The sequence below is a fragment of the Mus musculus genome, chromosome 7 (assembly GCF_000001635.26).
Source record: "Mus musculus strain C57BL/6J chromosome 7, GRCm38.p6 C57BL/6J".
NCBI lineage: Eukaryota > Metazoa > Chordata > Mammalia > Rodentia > Muridae > Mus > Mus musculus.
In genome coordinates, this window is record NC_000073.6 from 89349223 (window position 1) to 89362720 (window position 13498).

The 13498-nt window shown below is 41.4% G+C and overlaps 1 protein-coding gene across 4 annotated transcripts in view; it reads right to left on the reverse strand.

The window, feature by feature from the left end:
* Positions 1–13498, reverse strand: part of Tmem135 (transmembrane protein 135) — a 264682-nt gene that overhangs the window by 209201 nt on the left and 41983 nt on the right. The window lies entirely within an intron of this gene.

Here is a 13498-nt window from a genome sequence, read left to right on the forward strand (position 1 = left end):
TTTCTGGGATGGGAAGAAATGAAGCTTCCTGCTTTGGTTTCTCATTCCATCCCAGTCTCTGATCCAAGAGGACCAGTTCTTGTTTTGACCATCTATTAATCTGCCTTTTCAAGGACTATAATTTTGGTGAGGAAATAGCCAGTATGCAACACAGCATGCTATCGTAAAACTGGAATGTGCATATTAAATTTGAATTTGGAAAAGGCTGGTGCCACGTTCTTTCCACTTCCTGTTAAATTTTCCACACTTTTCTTGTACTAATATACCAAGAGGTGTTCCTCAAATGAGAAAAGAGAAAGCACTGTAGATTAAGCATTTGTTCAAAACCACATGATGAGTTGACAACAGGGCCGAGATTAAATGTGGACCTGTCTCTTCAGTAACGTTTTCTCTTTCTCCTCACTTAAATTCATCTCCTACCTTTCCAGGAGCTAATGATGCTGATGGTATAATATACTACCTAGTAGGAGAAAAAAACCACAGTGTGTTATTTGTTTTATTCTCATAACTATGCTTTTCTCTAACTGTTCAATCTATTGGTCAAAAAGTCTCTTTGAACACTTGATGTGTTGCAAGGACCAACCGAGCTCTACAGCATTGAGTAAGACCCAGTTTTCACCCATGTGAAACTTGGTCCATTTTCTCACAGTTGTAGATGCCAGAGAGATAGCTAATTCCTATTCCTTTCTTTTGGTGACTTTCTATTCACCTTTCAAGTATTTTTATAACTAAATAACTGATTTCTCTTATTATCCTAAGCATTCTACTTTATACATTTCAAAGTAGTATGATCAGAAGAGATCTATAGTGGTCCTTAAAGTTTCAATACACCCATGACCCTAACCTATGATTTAAATGACTGTATTAGTTCTCTTGTAAAAAAAAAAAAAATCTCTGCAAATGCTATACGCCTTGGCCTTCCATTGGTAGCTTTCCTCCCCATCACTTTCCCTTTATGACCAGTTTTTTATTCCTTTCAAATACAACTTCTTTATGAAGCCTTCTGTATAGAATTAGGTACTTTTTTTGCAGAGACTAATATGTTCCAGGGCTGTTGCACTACAAGTATTTTTACCCAATAAGGCATTACCCTGACCCTCACTTAAAACTTCATAGGAGAGCCGGGCATGGTGGTGCACGCCTTTAATCCCAGCACTCGGGAGGCAGGGGCAGGCGGATTTCTGAGTTCGAGGCCAGCCTGGTCTACAAAGTGAGTTCCAGGACAGCCAGGGCTATACAGAGAAACCCTGTCTTGAAAAACCAAAAAAAAAAAAACAAACTTCATAGGATTAAAATACCGTAAGATCCACATCTCTAATACCACATAACGATAGTCTTTTAATTTTAGTATTTTAGTCAACAGTTTCCTGACATCCTCTTTGGATACCTACACAGTGACCAAGAGTAAGAATGAACGTTGGCTCTTTCATCTTGTGGCATACTATACGGACATGCACACTGTCTGGTAATTTAATAAATATTCGATTGAATGGAACTGAGCACAAAAAGGAACCATGGGCTCCTCATTATACTGTATATTTGTTTGTATTTCAAATTTTTAAATGTGGGCCAGGGTGAGGTCTTATGGGATCAAAATACTTGTAGTACAGCTCCTAATAACCCTGGAACCTGTGAGAGAGTCCACATGTGATGGCTACATCTGTAATCTCAGTACTCCTAAAGTGAGATAGGGTGTAGAAGCAGAAGAAACAACTGGAAGCTCATAGGCCTGAGAAAAGCTGCAGAAACAAGGAAGACCCTGCCTCGACAACATGAACCGCAAAAACAAGTCTTGTAAGTTTGCCCTCTGACCCCTTCTCCCCACATACACACACACACACACACACACACACACACACACACACACACACAATTTAATTTGCTGGCATTCCTTATTGGTAATTTTAAATGATTGATAAAACCCTTTTTTTATTGTTTGGGCTAGTAGCCAACTAGTAACCAATATAAATGGAAACAAACATATAAGCATTTGTTGGCTGTTTTTGATTATAAAGTCTTAAGTCTGTTCAGGAATGTATTTTGAAAATCCACCCCTTTTATTCCAATTTATCTAAGTTGACACTCTCTGCAATCTAAACCCACTAATATTTACACCTCTAAATTTATTTAATTCTGCATGACCTATGAGTACAGAAATTGAATCCCCAAAGAATCTCAGTTTCACAATTTGGCTAACTCTAACTCTTTAACTTTCACAAAATTCTTCTTGAATTATTGTTGACAAGCCAGATATCTATGGGTTGAGAAAAAGAAATCAAAATTAGTTCCATATTTGTGTGTCAGAGAAAGAGCTGTGGTCCCTGGAAAGGGGCGGCTCTTTCCTTCTGCCTGGATATTCAGGCTAGACTCTCTTTTACAAATGATAACCTTAGAAAAGCGCAGGCTGCTGTGATAGATGGTCCTACTACTTGGAATTTGAACTCTATCTAAAAATGGGCCAAGGGTTATTTTTAAGGCTGGAGTAGAAATAGTGTCTTATATTTCTTCATTTCAGATCTCCAAATGGCTTTTTCAAGAAGTGGAAGCTGTCATTCATCTTGAAGCCCATAAGCCCTTGGTTTGGAGACAGTGACCTACATGGGCCAGGTGATTCCGCTTTTACTGAGCCAGACGCTTCGGGAGTGGAAACTTGACAGATGGATTTCCAGAGAGCTAAGCTTTTTTGAATAAGAATATTTTAAAAATCATCTTTAGTGTAATCAGAGCTACATCTCTATAGCTTTCTATGTCTCCTATGCACTATTTATTTCTATGTCTACTATGTACCATTTATTTTAGTAGAAATGCTTGGGCTTCCTGTCTAAACAGCTTCTCACAAGGGATTTCAGAAGTGAATACTTTGGGACGACAGAAAACTACAGTTCCTGTTTCAAGCTCACACTGGATAAAAAGCCATAAAAACAAATGGGACTGGGCAAGGCCTGGTGTATAAAGACTGGCCTGCTATTATCTCATAGGTAGAGTTACTCAGACATGATCTTTGGTAGTGTAATCCCATAGGATATTTGGCTTTTATGTGATGATCCCACAGAAGCTACAGGGCTTTGAACTGGGAATTACCAGAGCTTCCTAGCGAGTGTGGGCAGGAAATGAGGTTATAGAAACTCAAGGGACACACTGTTTTCTGTTTGGGACTTTTAGTAGAATAAAATACACTGGAGGTCAGTCCCAAAGGGATAAGATAAGCAGAGTTCGACAGACAGCCCCATATGAGGAACTAGGGAGAGAAGCACTTTTGAAAATCCCAAGCTACATGGTCTGTGCTTTTGAAGAACTTGGAGCATTCTTGATCAGTCATTTTTTAAATAAGTCCATCCTATAACACAGATCCAGAATTGGGAATATCTAGCAAAGAACACAAATGTCTTTCCTCACCCACTGAGTCCAATATAGCTGAGGTGTCATCAGGTCTAAGACTGTAGGAAGAAATAATAAGAGCGATGGAGCAATGGTGAGAATCTGGAGGTGCAGGTGGCCAGGGAAGTATGGATGAGTGGGACATATGAGCAACTGTAAGGTGTAATAGCAGACCAGTGAAAGAAAAACCTCATAAAAGACATTGCTGTCATCAGATGAGATGAAAGTTTAAACCACAGTAATTCAGACATGACAAGGCAAACCTGACCTCATCTCTAATCACAGTGTAGTGGAGTCAGGGAAAACTGGCTATACATATCCAGAATGCACCATAAAATACAGTCTTTGTACCTGCGCGACCATTTAATGTAAGGCTTGAGCAATCTAACAAACCCTTATGGGAGTCTCATCTTAATTTATGGAAAGTGCATTCATTGCTTCATGGACATCGCCCTTTGACCTATATTTTACTAATAGCATACCAAATCCCATCAGGTACCAAGCAGTGCAGAAGAAACAGGAACAGGTCCAATGTAAACTTTTCAGAGTTCAAGGTAGAATTATGATCGTATGTTTAGTCTATTCATCTGAGTGGTGAACATGGAGGCACTCTCATGAGGATCCCTTTTCTTCTAGGTATTCTGAGGATGCTCTGCTGAGAACAGACCAATTACATGGTCCCTTTGGCTTTCACTTCAAACTAAGTCCTGTATGCATCCACTACTACTAAATGATACCTTATTGTGTTACTGAAATTTGGTCTCTTCCTTCTGATCATGTTGCCAGATCAGCTCACGGTATGGAGGTTACATCATGACTGAGCCCATCTCTCGATGCCATGCCTAGTAGAAAGTGCCACTGTGCTATATCTTGTTGTCTGTAGCATTCTGAGCTGAGTCCTTTTCATCTATTGGGATCACTCTCCCTCAGACACCATCAAGCTGTGAAACCTCACGTTAGCTACTCAGATGCTAACCAGACTGCACTTCACAGACTGCACAACCAGAGACCAGCTTCCCTTGCATTTTAACCCTAAAAAAACAAAGGCCCTATTCTCACTCCTTTCTCAGACAGCGGGCCCTTTCATGCCTCCAGCTAAAGAGACGTCTTTGGTGGTCTCCAGGGTCACCACTCTCCTGGCATCATTTCTTTGTTGACCTTTACATGCCGAAGGTTCTTCCTTACAAGTGGAATTTAGAAAGCCTGAGGTAAGAGCCCAAACTCCAAATCCCAGGATTCCTGATTCTTGAGAAGCCATAGCTTTTGTGCCTCAATAATCCTTCCCCCAAGATTCTCCCTAAGCACAAAGAAAATGATAAATGTAGTTCCTTCCAAGACTTTCTTTTATCAAAGATTAAAAGACAGTAAATGTGTGCCTTTGTGAGTTCTCTTCTGCAAGAAGATCCTATGTTGACTATAGGGACTTTACCTATAAGGTTCAGCTCCTCCTTTGTCTACACTCAGCATCTTCCATTATAAGTATAATATCCGTCAAAAACGCACGGATACTATAAAATAGATGGTCACATATAGGTAAAAGCTCAAGTGCTGGGGGTCTGAAAACAGGACCAGGATGGGTTCAAAGAATTTGAAATCAGTCTTGAAAGCGTTCTAGGAGTTGGCCTGGTAAGCAGGGGATTTATTAAGGCACCCTAGGCATTCATTCATCTCTTGTTCATTCTACAAATACTACTGGATATGCACAGTGTGTGTGACCCTACTCTTAACTGTTGGGAAGCGGGCAGGGGCCAGCAAGAGACCTTTTTTGGAGGCAGAGAGAAGGCAACGAGTTGTGACAGCATAATGCCTTGTCTGGGTCTCTCCTGGTGAGTCTTCTGCTGGTGATTCTGATTGCAGCTCTATCTGGGGCTCAATAGATTCAAAACTCTTTCATTGGGAAAGGCTGGAGAAATGAACATTTTAATTGAAGACCTTATAAATACTATGGCATTAGAAGTGCATTGTAAATGCTTCAGGAACAAAGCAGAAATTGAACCTTGCAAGTTGTGGGAAACTAATGGCTAAGAATTACGGAATGAATATGAGTTCTATTAGGGAAAGACAGGGGGGACATGTAGCAGAAGGAACTTCCTGTTTAAGGTAAACAAGGTGTAAAGGCTGGGGTCTTTATCAAACATGAAACTCTGCCACAACCATTTTTGTTGAGGGATGACACTGCAGGCCAATCAGCCTGGTGTTATATATTAGTCCAGTAAAATTAGTCAGGAAGGACTAGGGAGGTAGCTCAGTAGTGGAAAAGCTGACCAGCATACACAAGGCCATATGTTCAATTCCCAGCAACACACACAGAGAGGGGGTGGGGGGGGAAGGGGGAGAGGGAGAGGGAGAGGGAGAGGGAGAGGGAGAGGGAGAGGGAGAGGGAGAGGGAGAGGGAGAGGGAGAGAGAACTAAGCCAGAAAGCTCACTGAGAGCAATATCAAGTAAATGAAGTTATAATACTCTGTCAGTCAGCCAATTCATTGATCAGAAGAAAATCAGTGCACATTAAAACTAAAAATTCAAGTAGTATAGGAACTGCACGTAGAGGTTAACTTCTCCTTATTTCTATTATCACTCAGAAGTGGAGCCTCACTTTTAAGCTTAGTGTCAGTTGTTCCTTAGTGTATTTACACTTCCCCCACATAGAACTTAGGAAATCACTTCAGATTTGCTAATTTTTTAATTTGACTTTTTTTGGCTAGCTTTTTATGTTAATGTATAGAATTGCATAGTCTATTCTTTTTAAATGCTTTTTGTTTTAATCATATTTTATCCCTCACACTACATAAAAGGAAAAAATTAGAGAACTCTATGTAATTCAGAGGCCTGCCTTTACCTCTATCTCCCATTTCCCATAGGTAATCGTTGTTGTCTGTTAAAATATGTTCGACTACTTTTTCTCTATCGTTTTTCTCTCTCTTTCCCTCCCCAGGCACGTTCCCCACAGTTTTGGATTTTCTGCTTTCATAAATGAAATGATGAACAATGCTAACTTTCAGTCCTTATCAAATTTCAAAGCCCAAAGAACACGCAGAAGGACTGCACTCTGCTGATCACACTAAAGCCCTTTTCCCTCAAGGCCGTCTGCTCCTATCTTGCTTGCACTGCTTGTATTGTAGCCACTGAAAACATATCATAATAACTGGGAATGGAGCCACTCAAAAGAACAAGGTGTGTTAGTAAGCTCTCAGGCCCTTGGCTCTCTCTTCAAGCTTTAGCGTTATAAAATCAATCCAAGAAGAAACAAATATAGAAAGGGGTTTGAGGGAGAAATATGGACATTTGGGAGCCCTTGGGCCCCTAAACCATTGGTTTTAGATGTGGTCCACTCCAGGACTTGGGCTGCTTTCCCTCTTGCAGTCAGGAAGACAGAGCTTGAAGCATGTAAAATCTTGGATAAAATGCAACAAGGAAGGTCGGTGATTGGAAGAGAAATGTGCAAGAGCCAAGTGGGAATTAACTCAAAGGCATTATGAAAGTTAGCTTTAGTGCGTCAGAACTGCAGACTCTGTCCTGTATTTCTCAAAAAGTACCCTATAGGAACTTTGTAAAGCCCCAGAGTCCTTAAATAACGTTACTTAAGGCAATTTCATATGTCTAGTTATACAGATTATTTGCGAATTTTTGAACAAGAAATGATCTCCAAATACCCTTGTGTTCACTGATATCCTAAGGTAAAGGAATGCCCTGGAAGGCTTCCCATTTTCCAAATGTAATATTTTCCAAAATAAACGTCAGAGTAACTGCATGGCTGATAGCATGTGAACATTTTAATTCACACAATAATATTCTGGGGTTTATGGAAGCTTGGCCTTTGTCCAGGAAGTTTGGAACTCCAAAAACTGGCTGTTTCTTCTCTGTAGGGGGAAGAAGGAACACGTGACCCAGAATTGGTAAATTGGAGAGGAGGTCACCAACTACGCAGAGTTAGAGAAAGCAAAGCGAAGTGTGAGCTGCAGTGGGAAGGCAGCCAGCTGTATGGAAGGGTAGGACTGGTTACCATTACAGGCTTCCAAATTAGGGCCTCAGAGAGACAAGAGGGGAGAACTTAACTACCCTTTGCTTCTCTCTCTCTCTCTCTCTCTCTCTCTCTCTCTCCTGGGGGGTGGGGCTAGCATAATGACATCCAGATGTAACCCTGGGATGCCAGGGATCCCCACTTCAGTTTTACTACAAGTCCAGCATATGTAGCTGTCATGTTTGCCTCTTTCAAGGGAGCCTACCCAAATGGGCTTGATTGCCACCACCAGATGACATCACATTCTGGGGATGATCTGTACTTTTGTCTGTTCTGTCATAGTCTGTGAGATTCTTGAGACTAAGACATAAAATGCACACAATTTTTAATGTAAAATGTTGATTGACTGCATCTCTCTGGGTAGAAATGATCCCTGCCTTCTAGGAGTTCCCTTGATACATTCCACGTACGTCATTCTGGACTCTTCTTCACATTCTATATTGGACTATCATTTCCGCACGTGTTACCACCTCTATTAGACTCGTAATTCTTTGGTAAGAGAGATGAGATAATGAATGTAAATTATTGGTACCATGACTGATGAACAAATGATGGCTATTATTATTTTTATAATGAGGTTCCTAGACAATCAAAAAGCTTTTCATATATATGAACATGAAAAACTTAGGAAAATCACACTGAAATAGAATATCTTTACTTTGTAAGTCACTTCAGTAAACTATGCAACTACAAGAAACCCACTGGCTTGAAATAAGGGAATAATGGGAGAGATCTAGTCTTATATTTGTCTCTTCTTTCCCATTCCCCGTAGATATAAAGCTGAGATAGGGTTAAGGATGTGAGTCAATGGTGAGCGATATTATCCAAGGGGCACTATGCATGATGGACATATTATAAAGGGTGTACTATGGATGATGCCACAGCACTTGTCCAAAGTGGCAGCTCAGAGAAAAGGAAAATAGGCTCTGGCCTGTTTGAGGTTCTTGGTTACATCACCTCAAATGGATTGGGAACAAGGGCTTCTAAGAAGCTCTTGTTATAAAGGAAGGACCATCTGCATAGGGCTGGGCCAGCAAAGGTTTCCGAAGAAGGCTGCATGCTAGTGGGAAATAATGGAGGATGCTGAGTGCAGACAAAGGCCTCTGAGGAGCTGAACCTTACAAGTAAAGTCCCTGTAGACAGCATTGGATCTGAGTAGCATCTTCTCAAAATTATTTAAAAAATCAAAACATAGCTTCTGTCCAAAGAGCTCTGACCCGCCTCTAGAAGGCAGGTGAGACCAGTAAACTAATCAACCAAACCCAATCAACCAAACCCAAGCCCAGGAGCCCGTGAAGACACACAGCAGGGACCCAATATGACACAACAGAACACTGAAGTGCTTGGGTCGATATCTCACTGGTCTCCAGACCTGGCATTTTGGTCATAACCCACTTTGGACCAAAGAAATGTTTTGACCTCTTAAAGAATTCAGGAGGAAGAGATGCTGAGCTCCTGCCAATAAAGCTTATGAGATAGTACACTTAGCTGAAGGAATTAAAGAGATAATAATTTGGGTGCTAAATGAGATCCTGGAGCTTTTAGACCATTTACTGTCAACCCTACCCTCAGATCATTTGGCACACAGCTAGCACCAAGTGGGTGCAACTAAGGAAGTCACAACTTTTCATGTGGAATCTGAGTGAGAGAGAGAGAGAGAGAGAGAGAGAGAGAGAGAGAGAGAATTCCCAATGTGAAGCAGTCCCCTAGGGCCACTCCAGCAGGGCTTGGGACCCCGAGAAGGCACCTTAGCCACAGTACCTTTCTGAGTTCCTTTCAGCTCAGGTCTGAACAAGGGCTGGACCTGGAAGCCTGCAACACTTCGCCTGCTGCTCCTTCTGTAAGGACAAGGCAGCTAAGACTGGGTTTTCTTTGATGTTCTTTTTTTTTTCCCTACGTATGTGCTCAGCTCATGGTGATCACTGACCAGATAACTGATTGAGCACAAACGTCTCACATTCAAAGAAATGGAGTCATTCACTCTCATTGCTCGCAAATACAATATCAGGACAGCAATGCAAGGAAAATGATCTCTTGGTTGCTTTTCCTGAGCCTACATTTAAGGTAGGCAATATGATGTTTGATAACAATGATTCATTTCAGTGAACATTTTCAAGTAAAGCTGTCTGGTTCAAAGCCTCTGGCTTGTGCTACACTCTGAATACTGGACCTCACCGGGACTCCTTTCTGATATCTTGTTAAGCTGTGTCATGTAGCTCCTGCAGCTTTAGTTCTGTAAGACATGTTCCAGCAGTTAATAGATGAAGCAGATGTTGCAGTGAGCCCACTCAAAGCCCTGGATCTGGGTAGTAGCTGAGTTGTTTAACCCCTGTCAGCTCTCTTGGCACACCACCAGGGATAGCCCTCCCACACTACACAGGTGAAGGGCAGGTACAGTTCACCTACTGCTCATGCCCTCAGGGCAGTCTCTCCCATGCCCACAGCACCAGCTCAGCTCTACTGAGCTGCCCAGAAAAAGGTTTGGACTAGCTCTCCCCCATCTCAGGCAGCAAGGCATGTGACAGGCAGCAAGGCATGTGGGTGAATCAAGAAATGTTAATGCTACAGAAGAGTTTAGTTCTAGTAACTATGCTGTTCATGAAACCTCCAGACTTTACCAATCTTGAAATTGAAAGTTTGTACCCCTTGACTAACATCTGCTTGTTTTCACCACCACCTTCTTCCACGTCCCAACAACCACCATGTTTCCTTATTCTCTGTGTTTAATATTTTTATATTTCACACAAAAATAAAATTATCCAATGTTTGTCTTTCTCTACCTGGCTTTCGTCACTCAGCATCATGTCCACAAGGTTCACCAATATTGTCACAAATGACAGATTCCCTTCCTATGGCTGGATAATAGTCTATTGTATATATGACACAGTTTCTTAGTCTATCCAACTAAAAGCAGACACTGAAGGACGTTGTCATGTCTTCACTGCTGAAAAGATTGTTGCGATTTAAATGGGAGTCCATACTTTTTTTTGAAGAATTTATTTCATTTTCTAGAAACAAAATAAAATGGGAAATGGGAGTGCTAAGTGATATGGTGACCCTCCCTTTAATTTTGGACCTCTGTTTAGTTCTTCCATGCTCATAATACCTCTACCAATTCACATGCCCACCAGCAGTGTGCGCGGATTCTCTTTTCTCTGTGTCCTTAACCAACACCGTGAGCTCTTACCTTTTTAAATGTTAGATTAATTTACTTATTCTTTCATTCATTCACTTATGATTGTGTTTGGATGGGTGCCTAAGTGTCATGGTGCCTCTGTATAAGTCACAGAACAACTACATAGGGTCAAGTCTCTTCTTCCGCATTGATCTGAGTCTCCAGAGTTTTACAGAAAGTATTTGGCCCCTGAGCCATCATTCTGGCTCTCTTGTCTTTTACCTAATAACCATTCAGACAGGTAGTATAATGTCTTATTGCGGCTTTGATTTGCATTTCTCTGGAGATTTGTGATACTGAACACCTTTGGGAAGGGTAGGAATTTTCTTTGAATTTTCTATTCAAGTCATTTGTCCATTTTTAGATTGGATTATTTGATTTGCGCTATTAAGTTGAAGAAGTGCCTTGTATTTGTTTTGGAACATTATCCCCTCATTGGCTATATGGTTTGTAAACATTTTCCACCAAGTCCAGGGGTCGCTTTTCCACTGTGTTGATTGTTCTTTGCCTGTGCAGAAGGTTGCACTCTGATGCAACCTCGGATGCAGTTCCAAGTCTTTGGTTATGCTTTTGTTGCCCAAGTACTTTGATGTCCTTTTAAGGTCTTCAGCAACCCTCTGATTGCCAAGGCCAGTGAATACTTCCTATTGTTTCCCTTGATTTCTATTGAGTATTTGATATCCCCATCACTGCTCTGATAGAAGTCTCTCCTCCCTTTGTTTCCTGATAACCTCTTCTGATTCTCTGGATAGGTCTCAGTGCCCCTGCTGTCTTTCTTACCTGGCTCCTTCTTCCAGCCCAATCATTTCATCTTTCCCAGACCCTAATCCTCCACCTGTCCCCCTTTCATATGGTAAACAGCCACCTTGCCTCAATTATCATTTCTAATCTAATTATTCCTTTTCTTTCTTTCTCTTTCTTTTCTTCTTCCTTCCTTCCTTCCTTCCTTCCTTCCTTCCTCCCTTCCTTCCTTCCTTCCTTCCTTCCTTTCTTTCTTTCTTCCTTCCTTCCTTCCTTCCTTCCTTCCTTCCTTCCTTCCTTCCTCTCCGCCCCCCCTCTCTTTCTTTCTTCCTTTCTGTCTGAGACATTTTCTTACTATGTAAGTCTTGCTATGGCTTCAACTTCTACATTCTCTGCCTCAGATTCCCAAGTGCTGCAATCACAACTAATTGCCCCTAAATACATATTTAAACTTCTACCTTACTCTCCAGACCTGTATTTTTGTCCGCTCCATTTGAATTCCCACTGTGAATTTAGAATATATAACAGAAAGTCTGTTTTTCACCCCCAAGCAACACTTCCCTGCAGTCAATTCCTCAAGAACACAAGACAATTACTATAGGTCCTCATTCGTTTAAGCTAACCAAAGGTTGGTCTGAGAGATGGCTCTATGAGTAAGAGCCTTTGCTGACCTGAGCTCAGACCCCATCACCCATGTTAAAAAGCCCAGTACAGCCATGCACATAAACCTTTGATCTCCATGCCAGGAGGTGCAGAGACAGAGTTTTCTGAATAACAACCTAGTTTCAGATTCAAGCCAGCTCTGTCTCAGTGGCATGAGGCAGAAAGCTTCATATCTAGCAGGACACACAATGGCTTGCTTTGGACTCCGAACATGCACACATCCCGGCATACCCAAGTGCATATGCCACACTAATGTGCACACATGCCCACACAACCTTGCTCTTCCTTACCGCTCTCCCCAGCCATCAATAGCCATCTACCTTCTGAGTTCTCTTGTTTAAAACTTCCAACCACTCCCTTTTCTCCATCCTCTAGGGCACAATCTTGATTTAGACATCACTGTGTCTTCCTCAAATATTCCAGCAGCAACTGTTAGGTCCATCATTTTGTATTTTTAAAGTACTTAGTAAATTCCTTGGCAGACTGCATTCTCAAAGCTGAGCAGAACCATAGTGGGGCTGCTAGAAAAGAGCATGGGTAATTTACTTTTAAGGTAGGCCATGTGTGGTGACACACATCTGTAATCCAACATCTGGAGGCCAGAGGCAGGAGGATTACTGCAAGTATGAGGCCAGCCTGTTCTACACAGAGAGCTCGAGCCACCCAGTCAGGGCTACAGGGCAAGACTCTATTTCAAAACTAGCAGAAGTCCAGCAAATTTAAAGTCATCTCTACAGCAACCCTGTACTCACTATATTCTGATTCGCTTTCGTAAGTGGGGGAACTAAACATTGGAGCTAATACACTAAGAATCATACCAGCCTGCGACTGACCCTAGAAACGGCATGTGAATACCATTCACCATGTATCAGGCAGAAGAACAGCTGGAAATCAGTTGCTAATGTCTCCATGACTGTCATTTTCCAAAATCTTGCTATAACCAATGTCCAGGGATATACTCAGGTGGTCTGAGTAATGATGGATCTAAGGCACATCACGGCAAAATAGATACTGTGATGTTCGTTTAATAGATGTCATAAAAATAAAAGTGCCAAACAAAATGATAATAATAGCATAGCTACATTTTGGACGATGCCTTTGTTCCTTGCTATTAAGGTAAATAGGAATTCCACTTACAACATTAGTTTGTGAGCCAAAATGACATTTTCTGATTCATTGCTGTCACAATAAAAACAGTTTTGGTAATGGCCCTGAAAATGACAGTCCCTTTGATCCACATGCACAGAAGGGATGGTTTTGACTTTGTATCTAGAAATGTTTAAAATCTTATCTCCAGCAAAGAAAATTCACCCCTTGCAGCAATTCGAGAAAGAGAGTCACTCACATTTGCTTCTCAGACTCATGTGTGCACATATACATATGCATGCATGTGCGTGTGCATATACATGTGTGTTTGCACATGTATATGTTTCAGCAGAACCATGTCTCCCAGAGTTATATTTTTTCAATCCAGTTATAGTCATATCCTATGAGTTCAGGAACATCTGTATCTTTATGGTAAT